Consider the following 17,666-nt stretch of genomic DNA (forward strand, 5'->3'; position numbering starts at 1 on the left):
CATGGAAGGCGTTCAGAATAACCGAGAGGCACCGGGTAAATTAACTCCTTGGATCCCGATAGAGGCAACGTTCAGTCAGCGTGGATAATGCGCATTTGCTGCAGGCTCTACTGTCATCACTACAGTGTAACCGGATCTCGACCGGCGACGGATGGGTTGACTCCCGCCGCGCCGAGGAGGTGGTCCCAGCCTCCGGCCCGGGCCGCCGCTCCCGGGGTGGGTCCCCATCCCTGGTCCCGTTAACCGTAGGGCTAACGGGAGGGCGTGTGCCAGGGGAAAGAAGAGAGAGAAAATGCAGACGGAGGTGCCAGTAGCCCTACCGCCGGAGATAGGGGAGGAGACCATAGCGGACGGGGAAGGGAGAGAGGAGACCATAGCGGACGGGGAAGGGAGAGAGGAGACCACAGCGGACGGGAATGGGAGAGAGGAGACCACAGCAGACGGGAATGGGAGAGAGGAGACCACAGCAGACGGGGAAGGGAGAGAGGAGACCACAGCGGACGGGAATGGGAGAGAGGAGACCACAGCGGACGGGAATGGGAGAGAGGAGACCACAGCAGACGGGAATGGGAGAGAGGAGGTAGGCTAAGGGGAACAGTGTGACTGTGTGTGAATAGGTTAGGGGTAATGGGGATCTTAGGACCCGCGTGCTTAGCCTAATTGTCTTTAAGGTCCACCACCAATAGGCTCGATCAGATGCTCATTTTTAAAATGAGTTTATCCTTCATTTTATAGATTTATCACTCTTGTTTTATTCCCTCAAAGGAAACCGAGCGCATTCCTTCTTGTGGCTTGTTGATATATATATATGTGTGTGTGTGTGTGTGTGTGTGTGTGTGCGTGTGTGTGTGTGATGCTGCATAGTTGAAAGGGACTAATTATGCATGCCTAGGCAGACACAACACATTTAGCCTAGAAATGAAAGGCCAAACTTATCGGGATGGTTGGCCTACGGGGCTTTAAGCACGGAACATATCTATAGCATTTTCACACTTCCAACAAGATGTATTTTTGTCAAAGGGAGAGAAAAATAAATCCATGGCACTTCCAAAAGGGGCAAATACATTATTACTGTACCATGGCGCTGGAATTGTAAAAGTGCATTAAAAAGCAAGGTGCCCTGTTTTAAGTACCTTATATTTCAGGCTGCCTCTTGCCTCTGAGACGCGTTATGAATAGATTGACAGAATATAGAATTAGCCGAGGTTACTCAAGACGAAACACAATATAAACCTGCCATTATTAGCTGCTAGGCTGCTATTTGCATCTCCATCCTCGTCCCTTCGTGTTCAATCTCTCCCTCCATCTTTCCCTTGCGGTCCCATGTCTACATTGAAGTCTGAAGGGAACAGATGCCCAACCGCAAAGGACTGTTTCTCTGCCTCGTATTGTCTTGTTTTGCACACTTTGTACAAAATAAATCAAATGCAGGATATTTCTTAACGTAGCTCTTTATGAGCTAGATATAACTGGCATGTTCAGGATCCAAACCGCCATGACCATTTGGGTGGTCTTAACCAATCATAGCACAGTGTGATATGGCGGTAAAAATGCATACAATTACAATTCGCTATGTTTACATATATGAATATTACACATCTCTCTTTTTCTCAACGTCATCTATTCCTTTTTTATTTTATTTTACCTTTATTTAACTAGGCAAGTCAGTTAAGAACAAATTCTTATTTTCTTATTGCTCCTGAACTGCTTGTTCAGGAGCAGAATGACAGATTTGTACCTTGTCAGCTTGGGGATTTGAACTCGCAACCTTCCGGTTACTAGTCCAACGCTCTAACCACTAAGCTACCCTGCTGGCTCCTCTCTCTCTACTAACAACATAGCCTACCGTGTCTCACCCTCCATCTCTCTCAGTCCCTGTCCTCACCTCACTTTCTCTCACCTAATAAGAGGTGTGGAGGGCTAGTTAGACATGTAGTAGTAGACTAGTCATTTCTCACTGAGAAGGACATTACCGGTAGATGTTGTCAACTGTCAGTTTTGTCCGTTAAAAACAGTCCCCCCCCCCCCCAAACCCACAACATTCTATGCGCGAGTCATCAGCGTTTTCCCGCCTCCTATAGTTACTTCCGCTCGGCGATCCAATCAGAATCCAGCAGATTTCAATTGTCTATTGGGGAGAGGAAATAGATAAAAACATCTATCAATTATTCAGTCAGTGTCTTTTTGTAAATAGCTCGGTTTTACTGACTGGTTTGTAAATAGCTCGGTTTTACTGACTGGTTTGTAAATAGCTCGGTTTTACTGACTGGTTTGTAAATAGCTCGGTTTTACTGACTGGTTTGTAAATAGCTCGGTTTTACTGACTGGTTTGTAAATAGCTCGGTTTTACTGACTGGTTTGTAAATAGCTCGGTTTTACTGACTGGTTTGTAAATAGCTCGGTTTTACTGACTGGTTTGTAAATAGCTCGGTTTTACTGACTGGTTTGTAAATAGCTCAGTTTTACTGACAGTGGTTTTAGTCACTGTAGCTGCTAAATATTTAGCCATGCTCCCCATCATTTAGAAAGGCCAGAAACACATGGTCACAACTGTGACATCATCTCGCCTTGTAGGTCACAATTAACCTAGATTTGACTGTTTGGAGATGACACAGTGAACATGCAGTAGGCTACATGGTGCAGTGTCAAATCATAACAGAGGCAGAGCGGGATGGAGAGAGAGCGAGAGAGGAGAAAAAGGAGAAGGCTGTTGTTATTTTTGTTTTGGCACTATGTTTCCCCGGGGAGGTACAATCTGTTGTTTCACAGTCATCTCTTTTGGCAGCCTCTCAGTCTCTGTCTCGTTGTCTCCCGGTCCCTCTCTTCGCAACTCTTCACACTTATCATCCGAAAGACTCAAATATTCATATTTTCTTGTTCATCCATCCATTCCCGGCTCCCTGTTTTTCATAAATTATCTGATCATATTTCTGCAATCGCGTAGGATTAAATGCATAGAAATATACTTAATAGAAAAGGCGTATAATTGACATGAATGGTGGACGCCCATGCTATTCACTATATCTCTATGCGTTTAATCCTATGCCTCGGGTTACAGTGGCTTTGCCCCGATAACCGACTGTTAGGTGGCGTTCTAACCTCCATCTTATTCCCTATAACTTCCGGTGTACTTCTTTTGACCAGGGTCTTATGGGTGGAAAAGGACACTGTATAGGGAATATGATGCCATTTGGGACAAACAGTTCATGTAAATATACTATCAATGTGGTGCAGGGTTTAACACACACACACACACACACACACACACACACACACACACACACACACACACACACACACACACACACACACACACACACACACACACACACACACACACACACACACACACACACACACACACACACACACACACAAAGAGAGAGAGACACACACACAGAGTACGGTCAGATAAGGGAGTAAGTAGTATGCCAGTAATCTATAAAAAGATCCACTATGTCTCTCTATCTCTCTACTAACCTGCTCTCTCTTCTGGTCTCTCTCTCTCTCTCTACTAACCTGCTCTCTCTTCTGGTCTCTCTCTCTCTCTCTACTAACCTACTCTCTCTTCTGGTCTCTCTGTCTCTACTAGCCTGCTCTCTCTCTCTACTAACCTGCTCTCTCTTCTGATCTCTCTCTCTCTCTCTAATAACCTACTCTCTCTTCTGGTCTCTCTCTCTCTACTAGCCTGCTCTCTCTCTACTAACCTACTCTCTCTTCTGGTCTCTCTCTCTCTACTAGCCTGCTCTCTCTCTCTACTAACCTGCTCTCTCTTCTGGTCTCTCTCTCTCTCTCTACTAACCTGCTCTCTCTTCTGGTCTCTCTCTCTCTACTAAACTGCTCTCTCTTCTGGTCTCTCTCTCTCTACTAACCTGCTCTCTCTTCTGGTCTCTATCTACTAACCTGCTCTCTCTTCTGGTCTCTCTCTCTCTACTAACCTGCTCTCTCTTCTGGTCTCTCTCTCTCTCTCTACTAGCCTGCTCTCTCTTCTGGTCTCTCTCTCTCTACTAACCTGCTCTCTCTTCTGGTCTCTCTCTCTCTCTACTAACCTGCTCTCTCTTCTGGTCTCTCTCTCTCTCTCTACTAACCTGCTCTCTCTTCTGCTCTCTCTTCTGGTCTCTCTCTACTAACCTGCTCTCTCTTCTGGTCTCTCTCTACTAACCTGCTCTCTCTTCTGGTCTCTCTCTACTAACCTGCTCTCTCTTCTGGTCTCTCTCTACTAACCTGCTCTCTCTTCTGGTCTCTCTCTACTAACCTGTTCTCTCTTCTGGTCTCTCTCTACTAACCTGCTCTCTCTTCTGGTCTCTCTCTCTCTCTACTAACCTGCTCTCTCTCCTGGTCTCTCTCTCTCTACTAACCTGCTCTCTCTTCTGGTCTGTCTCTCTCTCTACTAACCAGCTCTCTCTTCTGGTCTCTCTCTCTTTACTAACCTGCTCTCTCTTCTGGTCTCTCTCTCTACTAACCTGCTCTCTCTTCTGGTCTCTCTCTCTCTCTCTAATAACCTGCTCTCTCTTCTGGTCTCTCTCTACTATCCTACTCTCTCTTCTGGTCTCTCTCTCTACTAACCTGCTCTCTCTTCTGGTCTCTCTCTCTCTACTAACCTGCTCTCTCTTCTGGTCTCACTCTCTACTAACCTGCTCTCTCTTCTGGTCTCTCTCTCTCTACTAACCTGCTCTCTCTTCTGGTCTCTCTCTCTCTACTAACCTGCTCTCTCTTCTGGTCTCTCTCTCGCTACTAACCTGCTCTCTCTTCTGGTCTCTCTCTCTCTCTCTCTCTCTCTCTCTCTCTCTCTCTCTCTACTAACCTGCTCTCTCTTCTGGTCTCTCTCTCTACTAACCTGCACTCTCTTCTGGTCTCTCTCTCTCTCTACTAACCTGCTCTCTCTTCTGGTCTCTCTCTCTCTACTAACCTGCTCTCTCTTCTGGTCTCTCTCTCTTCTGGTCTATCTCTCTCTACTAACCTGCTCTCTCTTCTGGTCTCTCTCTTTCTCTCTCTCTACTAACCTGCTATCTCTTCTGGTCTCTCTCTCTACTAACCTGCTCTCTCTTCTGGTCTCTCTCTCTCTACTAACCTGCTCTCTCTTCTGGTCTCTCTCTCTCTACTAACCTGCTCTCTCTTCTGGTCTCTCTCTCGCTCTACTAACCTGCTCTTTCTTCTGGTCTCTCTCTCTCTCTAATAACCTGCTCTCTCTCCTGGTCTCTCTCTCTCTACTAACCTGCACTCTCTTCTGGTCTCTCTCTCTCTACTAACCTGCTCTTTCTTCTGGTCTCTCTCTCTCTACTAACCTGCACTCTCTTCTGGTCTCTCTCTCTCTCTCTACTAGCCTGTCTCTCTTCTGGTCTCTCTCTCGCTCTACTAACCTGCTCTCTTCTGGTCTCTCTCTCGCTCTACTAACCTGCTCTTTCTTCCGGTCTCTCTCTCTCTACTAACCTGCTCTCTCTTCTGGTCTCTCTCTTTCTCTACTAACCTGCTCTGTCTTCTGGTCTCTCTCTCGCTACTAGCCTGCTCTCTCTTCTGGTCTCTCTCTCTCTCTCTCTCTCTCTACTAGCCTGCTCTCTCTCTCTCCACTAACCTGCTCTCTCATCTCATCTCTCTCTCTCTCTACTAACATGCTCTCTCTTCTGGTCTCTCTCTCGCTACTAACCTGCTCTCTCTTCTGGTCTCTCTCTCTCTCTATCTCTCTACTAACCTGCTCTCTCTTCTGGTCTCTCTCTCTCTCTCTACTAACCTGCACCGTCTTCTGGTCTCTCTCTCTCTCTACTATCCTACTCTCTCTTCTGGTCTCTCTCTCTCTACTGTCCTACTCTCTCTTCTGGTCTCTCTCTCTACTAACCTACTCTCTCTCTCTACTAACCTGCTCTCTCATCTGGTCTCTCTCTCTCTCTACTAACCTGCTCTCTCTTCTGGTCTCTCTCTCTCTCTACTAACCTGCTCTCTCTTCTGGTCTCTCGCTCTCTCTCTAATAACTTGCTCTCTCTTCTGGTCTCTCTCTACTATCCTACTCTCTCTTCTGGTCTCTCTCTCTACTAACCTGCTCTCTCTTCTGGTCTCTCTCTCTCTACTAACCTGCTCTCTCTTCTGGTCTCTCTCTCTACTAACCTGATCTCTCTTCTGGTCTCTCTCTCTCTACTAACCTGCTCTCTCTTCTGGTCTCTCTCTCTCTCTCTACTAACCTGCTCTCTCTTCTGGTCTCTCTCTCTCTCTCTACTAGCCTGTCTCTCTTCTGGTCTCTCTCTCGCTCTACTAACCTGCTCTCTTCTGGTCTCTCTCTCGCTCTACTAACCTGCTCTCTCTTCTGGTCTCTCTCTTTCTCTACTAACCTGCTCTGTCTTCTGGTCTCTCTCTCGCTACTAGCCTGCTCTCTCTTCTGGTCTCTCTCTCTCTCTCTCTCTCTCTCTCTCTCTCTCTCTCTCTCTCTCTCTCTCTCTCTCTCTCTCTCTCTCTCTCTCTCTCTCTACTAGCCTGCTCTCTCTCTCTCTCCACTAACCTGCTCTCTCATCTCGTCTCTCTCTCTCTACTAACCTGCTCTCTCTTCTGGTCTCTCTCTCGCTACTAACCTGCTCTCTGTTCTGGTCTCTCTCTCTCTCTATCTCTCTACTAACCTGCTCTCTCTTCTGGTCTCTCTCTCTCTCTACTAACCTGCACTCTCTTCTGGTCTCTCTCTCTCTCTACTGTCCTACTCTCTCTTCTGGTCTCTCTCTCTCTCTACTGTCCTACTCTCTCTTCTGGTCTCTCTCTCTACTAACCTACTCTCTCTCTCTACTAACCTGCTCTCTCTTCTGGTCTCTCTCTCTACTAACCTGCTCTCTCTTCTGGTCTCTCTCTTTCTCTACTAACCTGCTCTGTCTTCTGGTCTCTCTCTCGCTACTAGCCTGCTCTCTCTTCTGGTCTCTCTCTCTCTCTCTACTAACCTGCTCTCTCTTCTGGTCTCTCTCTCTCTACTAACCTGCTCTCTCTTCTGGTCTCTCGCTCTCTCTCTAATAACCTGCTCTCTCTTCTGGTCTCTCTCTACTATCCTACTCTCTCTTCTGGTCTCTCTCTCTACTAACCTGCTCTCTCTTCTGGTCTCTCTCTCTCTACTAACCTGCTCTCTCTTCTGGTCTCTCTCTCTACTAACCTGCTCTCTCTTCTGGTCTCTCTCTCTCTACTAACCTGCTCTCTCTTCTGGTCTCTCTCTCTCTCTACTAACCTGCTCTCTCTTCTGGTCTCTCTCTCTCTCTCTACTAGCCTGTCTCTCTTCTGGTCTCTCTCTCGCTCTACTAACCTGCTCTCTTCTGGTCTCTCTCTCGCTCTACTAACCTGCTCTCTCTTCTGGTCTCTCTCTTTCTCTACTAACCTGCTCTGTCTTCTGGTCTCTCTCTCGCTACTAGCCTGCTCTCTCTTCTGGTCTCTCTCTCTCTCTCTCTCTCTCTCTACTAGCCTGCTCTCTCTCTCTCTCCACTAACCTGCTCTCTCATCTCGTCTCTCTCTCTCTACTAACCTGCTCTCTCTTCTGGTCTCTCTCTCGCTACTAACCTGCTCTCTCTTCTGGTCTCTCTCTCTCTATCTCTCTACTAACCTGCTCTCTCTTCTGGTCTCTCTCTCTCTCTACTAACCTGCACTCTCTTCTGGTCTCTCTCTCTCTCTCTACTGTCCTACTCTCTCTTCTGGTCTCTCTCTCTCTACTGTCCTACTCTCTCTTCTGGTCTCTCTCTCTACTAACCTACTCTCTCTACTAACCTGCTCTCTCTTCTGGTCTCTCTCTCTACTAACCTGCTCTCTCTTCTGGTCTCTCTCTCTCTACTAACCTGCTCTCTTCTGGTCTCTATCTCTCTCTCTAATAACCTGCTCTCTCTTCTGGTCTATCTCTACTATCTATCCTACTCTCTCTTCTGGTCTCTCTCTCTCTACTAACCTGTTCTCTCTTCTGGTCTCTCTCTCTCTACTAACCTGCTCTCTCTTCTGGTCTCTCTCTCTACTAACCTGCTCTCTCTTCTGGTCTCTCTCTCTCTACTAACCTGCTCTCTCTTCTGGTCTCTCTCTCTCTCTACTAACCTGCTCTCTCTTCTGGTCTCTGTCTCGCTACTAACCTGCTCTCTCTTCTGGTCTCTCTCTCTCTCTCTCTACTAACCTGCTCTCTCTTCTGGTCTCTCTCTCTCTCTACTAACCTGCACTCTCTTCTGGTCTCTCTCTCTCTACTAACCTGCTCTCTCTTCTGGTCTCTCTCTCTCTACTAACCTGCTCTCTCTTCTGGTCTCTCTCTCTTCTGGTCTCTCTCTCTCTACTAACCTGCTCTCTCTTCTGGTCTCTCTCTCTCTCTACTAACCTGCTCTCTCTTCTGGTCTCTCTCTCTACTAACCTGCTCTCTCTTCTGGTCTCTCTCTCTCTCTCTCTACTAACCTGCTCTCTCTTCTGGTCTCTCTCTCTCTCTACTAACATGCTCTCTCTTCTGGTCTCTCTCTCGCTACTAACCTGCTCTCTCTTCTGGTCTCTCTCTCTCTCTATCTCTCTACTAACCTGCTCTCTCTTCTGGTCTCTCTCTCTCTACTAACCTGCACCGTCTTCTGGTCTCTCTCTCTCTCTACTATCCTACTCTCTCTTCTGGTCTCTCTCTCTCTACTGTCCTACTCTCTCTTCTGGTCTCTCTCTCTACTAACCTACTCTCTCTCTCTACTAACCTGCTCTCTCATCTGGTCTCTCTCTCTCTACTAACCTGCTCTCTCTTCTGGTCTCTCTCTCGCTCTACTAACCTGCTCTTTCTTCTGGTCTCTCTCTCTCTCTAATAACCTGCTCTCTCTCCTGGTCTCTCTCTCTCTACTAACCTGCACTCTCTTCTGGTCTCTCTCTCTCTACTAACCTGCTCTTTCTTCTGGTCTCTCTCTCTCTACTAACCTGCACTCTCTTCTGGTCTCTCTCTCTCTCTCTACTAGCCTGTCTCTCTTCTGGTCTCTCTCTCGCTCTACTAACCTGCTCTCTTCTGGTCTCTCTCTCGCTCTACTAACCTGCTCTTTCTTCCGGTCTCTCTCTCTCTACTAACCTGCTCTCTCTTCTGGTCTCTCTCTTTCTCTACTAACCTGCTCTGTCTTCTGGTCTCTCTCTCGCTACTAGCCTGCTCTCTCTTCTGGTCTCTCTCTCTCTCTCTCTCTCTCTACTAGCCTGCTCTCTCTCTCTCCACTAACCTGCTCTCTCATCTCATCTCTCTCTCTCTCTACTAACATGCTCTCTCTTCTGGTCTCTCTCTCGCTACTAACCTGCTCTCTCTTCTGGTCTCTCTCTCTCTCTATCTCTCTACTAACCTGCTCTCTCTTCTGGTCTCTCTCTCTCTCTACTAACCTGCACCGTCTTCTGGTCTCTCTCTCTCTCTACTATCCTACTCTCTCTTCTGGTCTCTCTCTCTCTACTGTCCTACTCTCTCTTCTGGTCTCTCTCTCTACTAACCTACTCTCTCTCTCTACTAACCTGCTCTCTCATCTGGTCTCTCTCTCTCTCTACTAACCTGCTCTCTCTTCTGGTCTCTCTCTCTCTCTACTAACCTGCTCTCTCTTCTGGTCTCTCGCTCTCTCTCTAATAACTTGCTCTCTCTTCTGGTCTCTCTCTACTATCCTACTCTCTCTTCTGGTCTCTCTCTCTACTAACCTGCTCTCTCTTCTGGTCTCTCTCTCTCTACTAACCTGCTGTCTCTTCTGGTCTCTCTCTCTACTAACCTGATCTCTCTTCTGGTCTCTCTCTCTCTACTAACCTGCTCTCTCTTCTGGTCTCTCTCTCTCTCTCTACTAACCTGCTCTCTCTTCTGGTCTCTCTCTCTCTCTCTACTAGCCTGTCTCTCTTCTGGTCTCTCTCTCGCTCTACTAACCTGCTCTCTTCTGGTCTCTCTCTCGCTCTACTAACCTGCTCTCTCTTCTGGTCTCTCTCTTTCTCTACTAACCTGCTCTGTCTTCTGGTCTCTCTCTCGCTACTAGCCTGCTCTCTCTTCTGGTCTCTCTCTCTCTCTCTCTCTCTCTCTCTCTCTCTCTCTCTCTCTCTCTCTCTCTCTCTCTCTCTCTCTCTACTAGCCTGCTCTCTCTCTCTCTCCACTAACCTGCTCTCTCATCTCGTCTCTCTCTCTCTACTAACCTGCTCTCTCTTCTGGTCTCTCTCTCGCTACTAACCTGCTCTCTGTTCTGGTCTCTCTCTCTCTCTCTATCTCTCTACTAACCTGCTCTCTCTTCTGGTCTCTCTCTCTCTCTACTAACCTGCACTCTCTTCTGGTCTCTCTCTCTCTCTACTGTCCTACTCTCTCTTCTGGTCTCTCTCTCTCTCTACTGTCCTACTCTCTCTTCTGGTCTCTCTCTCTACTAACCTACTCTCTCTCTCTACTAACCTGCTCTCTCTTCTGGTCTCTCTCTCTACTAACCTGCTCTCTCTTCTGGTCTCTCTCTTTCTCTACTAACCTGCTCTGTCTTCTGGTCTCTCTCTCGCTACTAGCCTGCTCTCTCTTCTGGTCTCTCTCTCTCTCTCTACTAACCTACTCTCTCTCTCTACTAACCTGCTCTCTCATCTGGTCTCTCTCTCTCTCTACTAACCTGCTCTCTCTTCTGGTCTCTCTCTCTCTACTAACCTGCTCTCTCTTCTGGTCTCTCGCTCTCTCTCTAATAACCTGCTCTCTCTTCTGGTCTCTCTCTACTATCCTACTCTCTCTTCTGGTCTCTCTCTCTACTAACCTGCTCTCTCTTCTGGTCTCTCTCTCTCTACTAACCTGCTCTCTCTTCTGGTCTCTCTCTCTACTAACCTGCTCTCTCTTCTGGTCTCTCTCTCTCTACTAACCTGCTCTCTCTTCTGGTCTCTCTCTCTCTCTACTAACCTGCTCTCTCTTCTGGTCTCTCTCTCTCTCTCTACTAGCCTGTCTCTCTTCTGGTCTCTCTCTCGCTCTACTAACCTGCTCTCTTCTGGTCTCTCTCTCGCTCTACTAACCTGCTCTCTCTTCTGGTCTCTCTCTTTCTCTACTAACCTGCTCTGTCTTCTGGTCTCTCTCTCGCTACTAGCCTGCTCTCTCTTCTGGTCTCTCTCTCTCTCTCTCTCTCTACTAGCCTGCTCTCTCTCTCTCTCACTAACCTGCTCTCTCATCTCGTCTCTCTCTCTCTACTAACCTGCTCTCTCTTCTGGTCTCTCTCTCGCTACTAACCTGCTCTCTCTTCTGGTCTCTCTCTCTCTATCTCTCTACTAACCTGCTCTCTCTTCTGGTCTCTCTCTCTCTCTACTAACCTGCACTCTCTTCTGGTCTCTCTCTCTCTCTCTACTGTCCTACTCTCTCTTCTGGTCTCTCTCTCTCTACTGTCCTACTCTCTCTTCTGGTCTCTCTCTCTACTAACCTACTCTCTCTACTAACCTGCTCTCTCTTCTGGTCTCTCTCTCTACTAACCTGCTCTCTCTTCTGGTCTCTCTCTCTCTACTAACCTGCTCTCTCTTCTGGTCTCTATCTCTCTCTCTAATAACCTGCTCTCTCTTCTGGTCTATCTCTACTATCTATCCTACTCTCTCTTCTGGTCTCTCTCTCTCTACTAACCTGTTCTCTCTTCTGGTCTCTCTCTCTCTACTAACCTGCTCTCTCTTCTGGTCTCTCTCTCTACTAACCTGCTCTCTCTTCTGGTCTCTCTCTCTCTACTAACCTGCTCTCTCTTCTGGTCTCTCTCTCTCTCTACTAACCTGCTCTCTCTTCTGGTCTCTGTCTCGCTACTAACCTGCTCTCTCTTCTGGTCTCTCTCTCTCTCTCTCTACTAACCTGCTCTCTCTTCTGGTCTCTCTCTCTCTCTACTAACCTGCACTCTCTTCTGGTCTCTCTCTCTCTACTAACCTGCTCTCTCTTCTGGTCTCTCTCTCTCTACTAACCTGCTCTCTCTTCTGGTCTCTCTCTCTTCTGGTCTCTCTCTCTCTACTAACCTGCTCTCTCTTCTGGTCTCTCTCTCTCTCTACTAACCTGCTCTCTCTTCTGGTCTCTCTCTCTACTAACCTGCTCTCTCTTCTGGTCTCTCTCTCTCTCTCTCTACTAACCTGCTCTCTCTTCTGGTCTCTCTCTCTCTCTACTAACATGCTCTCTCTTCTGGTCTCTCTCTCGCTACTAACCTGCTCTCTCTTCTGGTCTCTCTCTCTCTCTATCTCTCTACTAACCTGCTCTCTCTTCTGGTCTCTCTCTCTCTACTAACCTGCACCGTCTTCTGGTCTCTCTCTCTCTCTACTATCCTACTCTCTCTTCTGGTCTCTCTCTCTCTACTGTCCTACTCTCTCTTCTGGTCTCTCTCTCTACTAACCTACTCTCTCTCTCTACTAACCTGCTCTCTCATCTGGTCTCTCTCTCTCTACTAACCTGCTCTCTCTTCTGGTCTCTCTCTCGCTCTACTAACCTGCTCTTTCTTCTGGTCTCTCTCTCTCTCTAATAACCTGCTCTCTCTCCTGGTCTCTCTCTCTCTACTAACCTGCACTCTCTTCTGGTCTCTCTCTCTCTACTAACCTGCTCTTTCTTCTGGTCTCTCTCTCTCTACTAACCTGCACTCTCTTCTGGTCTCTCTCTCTCTCTCTACTAGCCTGTCTCTCTTCTGGTCTCTCTCTCGCTCTACTAACCTGCTCTCTTCTGGTCTCTCTCTCGCTCTACTAACCTGCTCTTTCTTCCGGTCTCTCTCTCTCTACTAACCTGCTCTCTCTTCTGGTCTCTCTCTTTCTCTACTAACCTGCTCTGTCTTCTGGTCTCTCTCTCGCTACTAGCCTGCTCTCTCTTCTGGTCTCTCTCTCTCTCTCTCTCTCTCTACTAGCCTGCTCTCTCTCTCTCCACTAACCTGCTCTCTCATCTCATCTCTCTCTCTCTCTACTAACATGCTCTCTCTTCTGGTCTCTCTCTCGCTACTAACCTGCTCTCTCTTCTGGTCTCTCTCTCTCTCTATCTCTCTACTAACCTGCTCTCTCTTCTGGTCTCTCTCTCTCTCTACTAACCTGCACCGTCTTCTGGTCTCTCTCTCTCTCTACTATCCTACTCTCTCTTCTGGTCTCTCTCTCTCTACTGTCCTACTCTCTCTTCTGGTCTCTCTCTCTACTAACCTACTCTCTCTCTCTACTAACCTGCTCTCTCATCTGGTCTCTCTCTCTCTCTACTAACCTGCTCTCTCTTCTGGTCTCTCTCTCTCTCTACTAACCTGCTCTCTCTTCTGGTCTCTCGCTCTCTCTCTAATAACTTGCTCTCTCTTCTGGTCTCTCTCTACTATCCTACTCTCTCTTCTGGTCTCTCTCTCTACTAACCTGCTCTCTCTTCTGGTCTCTCTCTCTCTACTAACCTGCTGTCTCTTCTGGTCTCTCTCTCTACTAACCTGATCTCTCTTCTGGTCTCTCTCTCTCTACTAACCTGCTCTCTCTTCTGGTCTCTCTCTCTCTCTCTACTAACCTGCTCTCTCTTCTGGTCTCTCTCTCTCTCTCTACTAGCCTGTCTCTCTTCTGGTCTCTCTCTCGCTCTACTAACCTGCTCTCTTCTGGTCTCTCTCTCGCTCTACTAACCTGCTCTCTCTTCTGGTCTCTCTCTTTCTCTACTAACCTGCTCTGTCTTCTGGTCTCTCTCTCGCTACTAGCCTGCTCTCTCTTCTGGTCTCTCTTCTGGTCTCTCTCTCTCTCTCTCTCTCTCTCTCTCTCTCTCTCTCTCTCTCTCTCTCTCTCTCTCTCTCTCTCTACTAGCCTGCTCTCTCTCTCTCTCCACTAACCTGCTCTCTCATCTCGTCTCTCTCTCTCTACTAACCTGCTCTCTCTTCTGGTCTCTCTCTCGCTACTAACCTGCTCTCTGTTCTGGTCTCTCTCTCTCTCTCTATCTCTCTACTAACCTGCTCTCTCTTCTGGTCTCTCTCTCTCTCTACTAACCTGCACTCTCTTCTGGTCTCTCTCTCTCTCTACTGTCCTACTCTCTCTTCTGGTCTCTCTCTCTCTCTACTGTCCTACTCTCTCTTCTGGTCTCTCTCTCTACTAACCTACTCTCTCTCTCTACTAACCTGCTCTCTCTTCTGGTCTCTCTCTCTACTAACCTGCTCTCTCTTCTGGTCTCTCTCTTTCTCTACTAACCTGCTCTGTCTTCTGGTCTCTCTCTCGCTACTAGCCTGCTCTCTCTTCTGGTCTCTCTCTCTCTCTCTACTAACCTACTCTCTCTCTCTACTAACCTGCTCTCTCATCTGGTCTCTCTCTCTCTCTACTAACCTGCTCTCTCTTCTGGTCTCTCTCTCTCTACTAACCTGCTCTCTCTTCTGGTCTCTCGCTCTCTCTCTAATAACCTGCTCTCTCTTCTGGTCTCTCTCTACTATCCTACTCTCTCTTCTGGTCTCTCTCTCTACTAACCTGCTCTCTCTTCTGGTCTCTCTCTCTCTACTAACCTGCTCTCTCTTCTGGTCTCTCTCTCTACTAACCTGCTCTCTCTTCTGGTCTCTCTCTCTCTACTAACCTGCTCTCTCTTCTGGTCTCTCTCTCTCTCTACTAACCTGCTCTCTCTTCTGGTCTCTCTCTCTCTCTCTACTAGCCTGTCTCTCTTCTGGTCTCTCTCTCGCTCTACTAACCTGCTCTCTTCTGGTCTCTCTCTCGCTCTACTAACCTGCTCTCTCTTCTGGTCTCTCTCTTTCTCTACTAACCTGCTCTGTCTTCTGGTCTCTCTCTCGCTACTAGCCTGCTCTCTCTTCTGGTCTCTCTCTCTCTCTCTCTCTCTACTAGCCTGCTCTCTCTCTCTCTCCACTAACCTGCTCTCTCATCTCGTCTCTCTCTCTCTACTAACCTGCTCTCTCTTCTGGTCTCTCTCTCGCTACTAACCTGCTCTCTCTTCTGGTCTCTCTCTCTCTATCTCTCTACTAACCTGCTCTCTCTTCTGGTCTCTCTCTCTCTCTACTAACCTGCACTCTCTTCTGGTCTCTCTCTCTCTCTCTACTGTCCTACTCTCTCTTCTGGTCTCTCTCTCTCTACTGTCCTACTCTCTCTTCTGGTCTCTCTCTCTACTAACCTACTCTCTCTACTAACCTGCTCTCTCTTCTGGTCTCTCTCTCTACTAACCTGCTCTCTCTTCTGGTCTCTCTCTCTCTACTAACCTGCTCTCTCTTCTGGTCTCTATCTCTCTCTCTAATAACCTGCTCTCTCTTCTGGTCTATCTCTACTATCTATCCTACTCTCTCTTCTGGTCTCTCTCTCTCTACTAACCTGTTCTCTCTTCTGGTCTCTCTCTCTCTACTAACCTGCTCTCTCTTCTGGTCTCTCTCTCTACTAACCTGCTCTCTCTTCTGGTCTCTCTCTCTCTACTAACCTGCTCTCTCTTCTGGTCTCTCTCTCTCTCTACTAACCTGCTCTCTCTTCTGGTCTCTGTCTCGCTACTAACCTGCTCTCTCTTCTGGTCTCTCTCTCTCTCTCTCTACTAACCTGCTCTCTCTTCTGGTCTCTCTCTCTCTCTACTAACCTGCACTCTCTTCTGGTCTCTCTCTCTCTACTAACCTGCTCTCTCTTCTGGTCTCTCTCTCTCTACTAACCTGCTCTCTCTTCTGGTCTCTCTCTCTTCTGGTCTCTCTCTCTCTACTAACCTGCTCTCTCTTCTGGTCTCTCTCTCTCTCTACTAACCTGCTCTCTCTTCTGGTCTCTCTCTCTACTAACCTGCTCTCTCTTCTGGTCTCTCTCTCTCTCTCTCTACTAACCTGCTCTCTCTTCTGGTCTCTCTCTCTCTCTACTAACATGCTCTCTCTTCTGGTCTCTCTCTCGCTACTAACCTGCTCTCTCTTCTGGTCTCTCTCTCTCTCTATCTCTCTACTAACCTGCTCTCTCTTCTGGTCTCTCTCTCTCTACTAACCTGCACCGTCTTCTGGTCTCTCTCTCTCTCTACTATCCTACTCTCTCTTCTGGTCTCTCTCTCTCTACTGTCCTACTCTCTCTTCTGGTCTCTCTCTCTACTAACCTACTCTCTCTCTCTACTAACCTGCTCTCTCATCTGGTCTCTCTCTCTCTCTACTAACCTGCTCTCTCTTCTGGTCTCTCTCTCTCTCTACTAACCTGCTCTCTCTTCTGGTCTCTCGCTCTCTCTCTAATAACTTGCTCTCTCTTCTGGTCTCTCTCTACTATCCTACTCTCTCTTCTGGTCTCTCTCTCTACTAACCTGCTCTCTCTTCTGGTCTCTCTCTCTACTAACCTGCTCTCTCTTCTGGTCTCTCTCTCTACTAACCTGCTCTCTCTTCTGGTCTCTCTCTCTCTACTAACCTGCTCTCTCTTCTGGTCTCTCTCCCTCTCTCTACTAACCTGCTCTCTCTTCTGGTCTCTCTCTCTCTCTACTAGCCTGTCTCTCTTCTGGTCTCTCTCTCGCTCTACTAACCTGCTCTCTTCTGGTCTCTCTCTCGCTCTACTAACCTGCTCTCTCTTCTGGTCTCTCTCTTTCTCTACTAACCTGCTCTGTCTTCTGGTCTCTCTCTCGCTACTAGCCTGCTCTCTCTTCTGGTCTCTCTCTCTCTCTCTCTCTCTCTCTCTCTCTCTCTCTCTCTCTCTCTCTCTCTCTCTCTCTCTCTCTCTACTAGCCTGCTCTCTCTCTCTCTCCACTAACCTGCTCTCTCATCTCGTCTCTCTCTCTCTACTAACCTGCTCTCTCTTCTGGTCTCTCTCTCGCTACTAACCTGCTTTCTCTTCTGGTCTCTCTCTCTCTCTCTCTCTATCTCTCTACTAACCTGCTCTCTCTTCTGGTCTCTCTCTCTCTACTAACCTGCACTCTCTTCTGGTCTCTCTCTCTCTCTACTGTCCTACTCTCTCTTCTGGTCTCTCTCTCTCTACTGTCCTACTCTCTCTTCTGGTCTCTCTCTCTACTAACCTACTCTCTCTCTCTACTAACCTGCTCTCTCTTCTGGTCTCTCTCTCTACTAACCTGCTCTCTCTTCTGGTCTCTCTCTTTCTCTACTAACCTGCTCTGTCTTCTGGTCTCTCTCTCGCTACTAGCCTGCTCTCTCTTCTGGTCTCTCTCTCTCTCTCTACTAACCTACTCTCTCTCTCTACTAACCTGCTCTCTCATCTGGTCTCTCTCTCTCTCTACTAACCTGCTCTCTCTTCTGGTCTCTCTCTCTCTACTAACCTGCTCTCTCTTCTGGTCTCTCGCTCTCTCTCTAATAACCTGCTCTCTCTTCTGGTCTCTCTCTACTATCCTACTCTCTCTTCTGGTCTCTCTCTCTACTAACCTGCTCTCTCTTCTGGTCTCTCTCTCTCTACTAACCTGCTCTCTCTTCTGGTCTCTCTCTCTACTAACCTGCTCTCTTCTGGTCTCTCTCTCGCTCTACTAACCTGCTCTTTCTTCTGGTCTCTCTCTCTCTACTAACCTGCACTCTCTTCTGGTCTCTCTCTCTCTCTACTAGCCTGTCTCTCTTCTGGTCTCTCTCTCGCTCTACTAACCTGCTCTCTTCTGGTCTCTCTCTCGCTCTACTAACCTGCTCTGTCTTCTGGTCTCTCTCTCGCTACTAGCCTGCTCTCTCTTCTGGTCTCTCTCTCTCTCTCTCTCTCTACTAGCCTACTCTCTCTCTCTCCACTAACCTGCTCTCTCATCTCATCTCTCTCTCTCTACTAACTTGCTCTCTCTTCTGGTCTCTCTCTCGCTACTAACCTGCTCTCTCTTCTGGTCTCTCTCTCTCTCTATCTCTCTACTAACCTGCTCTCTCTTCTGGTCTCTCTCTCTCTCTACTAACCTGCAC

General features: G+C 47.9%; 1 protein-coding gene across 1 annotated transcript in view; it reads left to right on the plus strand.

The window, feature by feature from the left end:
• The first annotated feature begins 536 nt into the window (after positions 1-536).
• The window catches only part of LOC124013874 (transmembrane protein 151B-like), a 49,805-nt gene continuing 32,675 nt past the window's right edge, over positions 537-17,666 (plus strand). The window contains exon 1 of the mRNA XM_046328426.1: positions 537-580. The gene's annotated coding sequence lies outside the window, so the exon portion shown is untranslated. The remainder of the gene's footprint in view (positions 581-17,666) is intronic.

The sequence above is a fragment of the Oncorhynchus gorbuscha genome, linkage group LG25 (genome assembly GCF_021184085.1).
Source record: "Oncorhynchus gorbuscha isolate QuinsamMale2020 ecotype Even-year linkage group LG25, OgorEven_v1.0, whole genome shotgun sequence".
Lineage (NCBI taxonomy): Eukaryota > Metazoa > Chordata > Actinopteri > Salmoniformes > Salmonidae > Oncorhynchus > Oncorhynchus gorbuscha.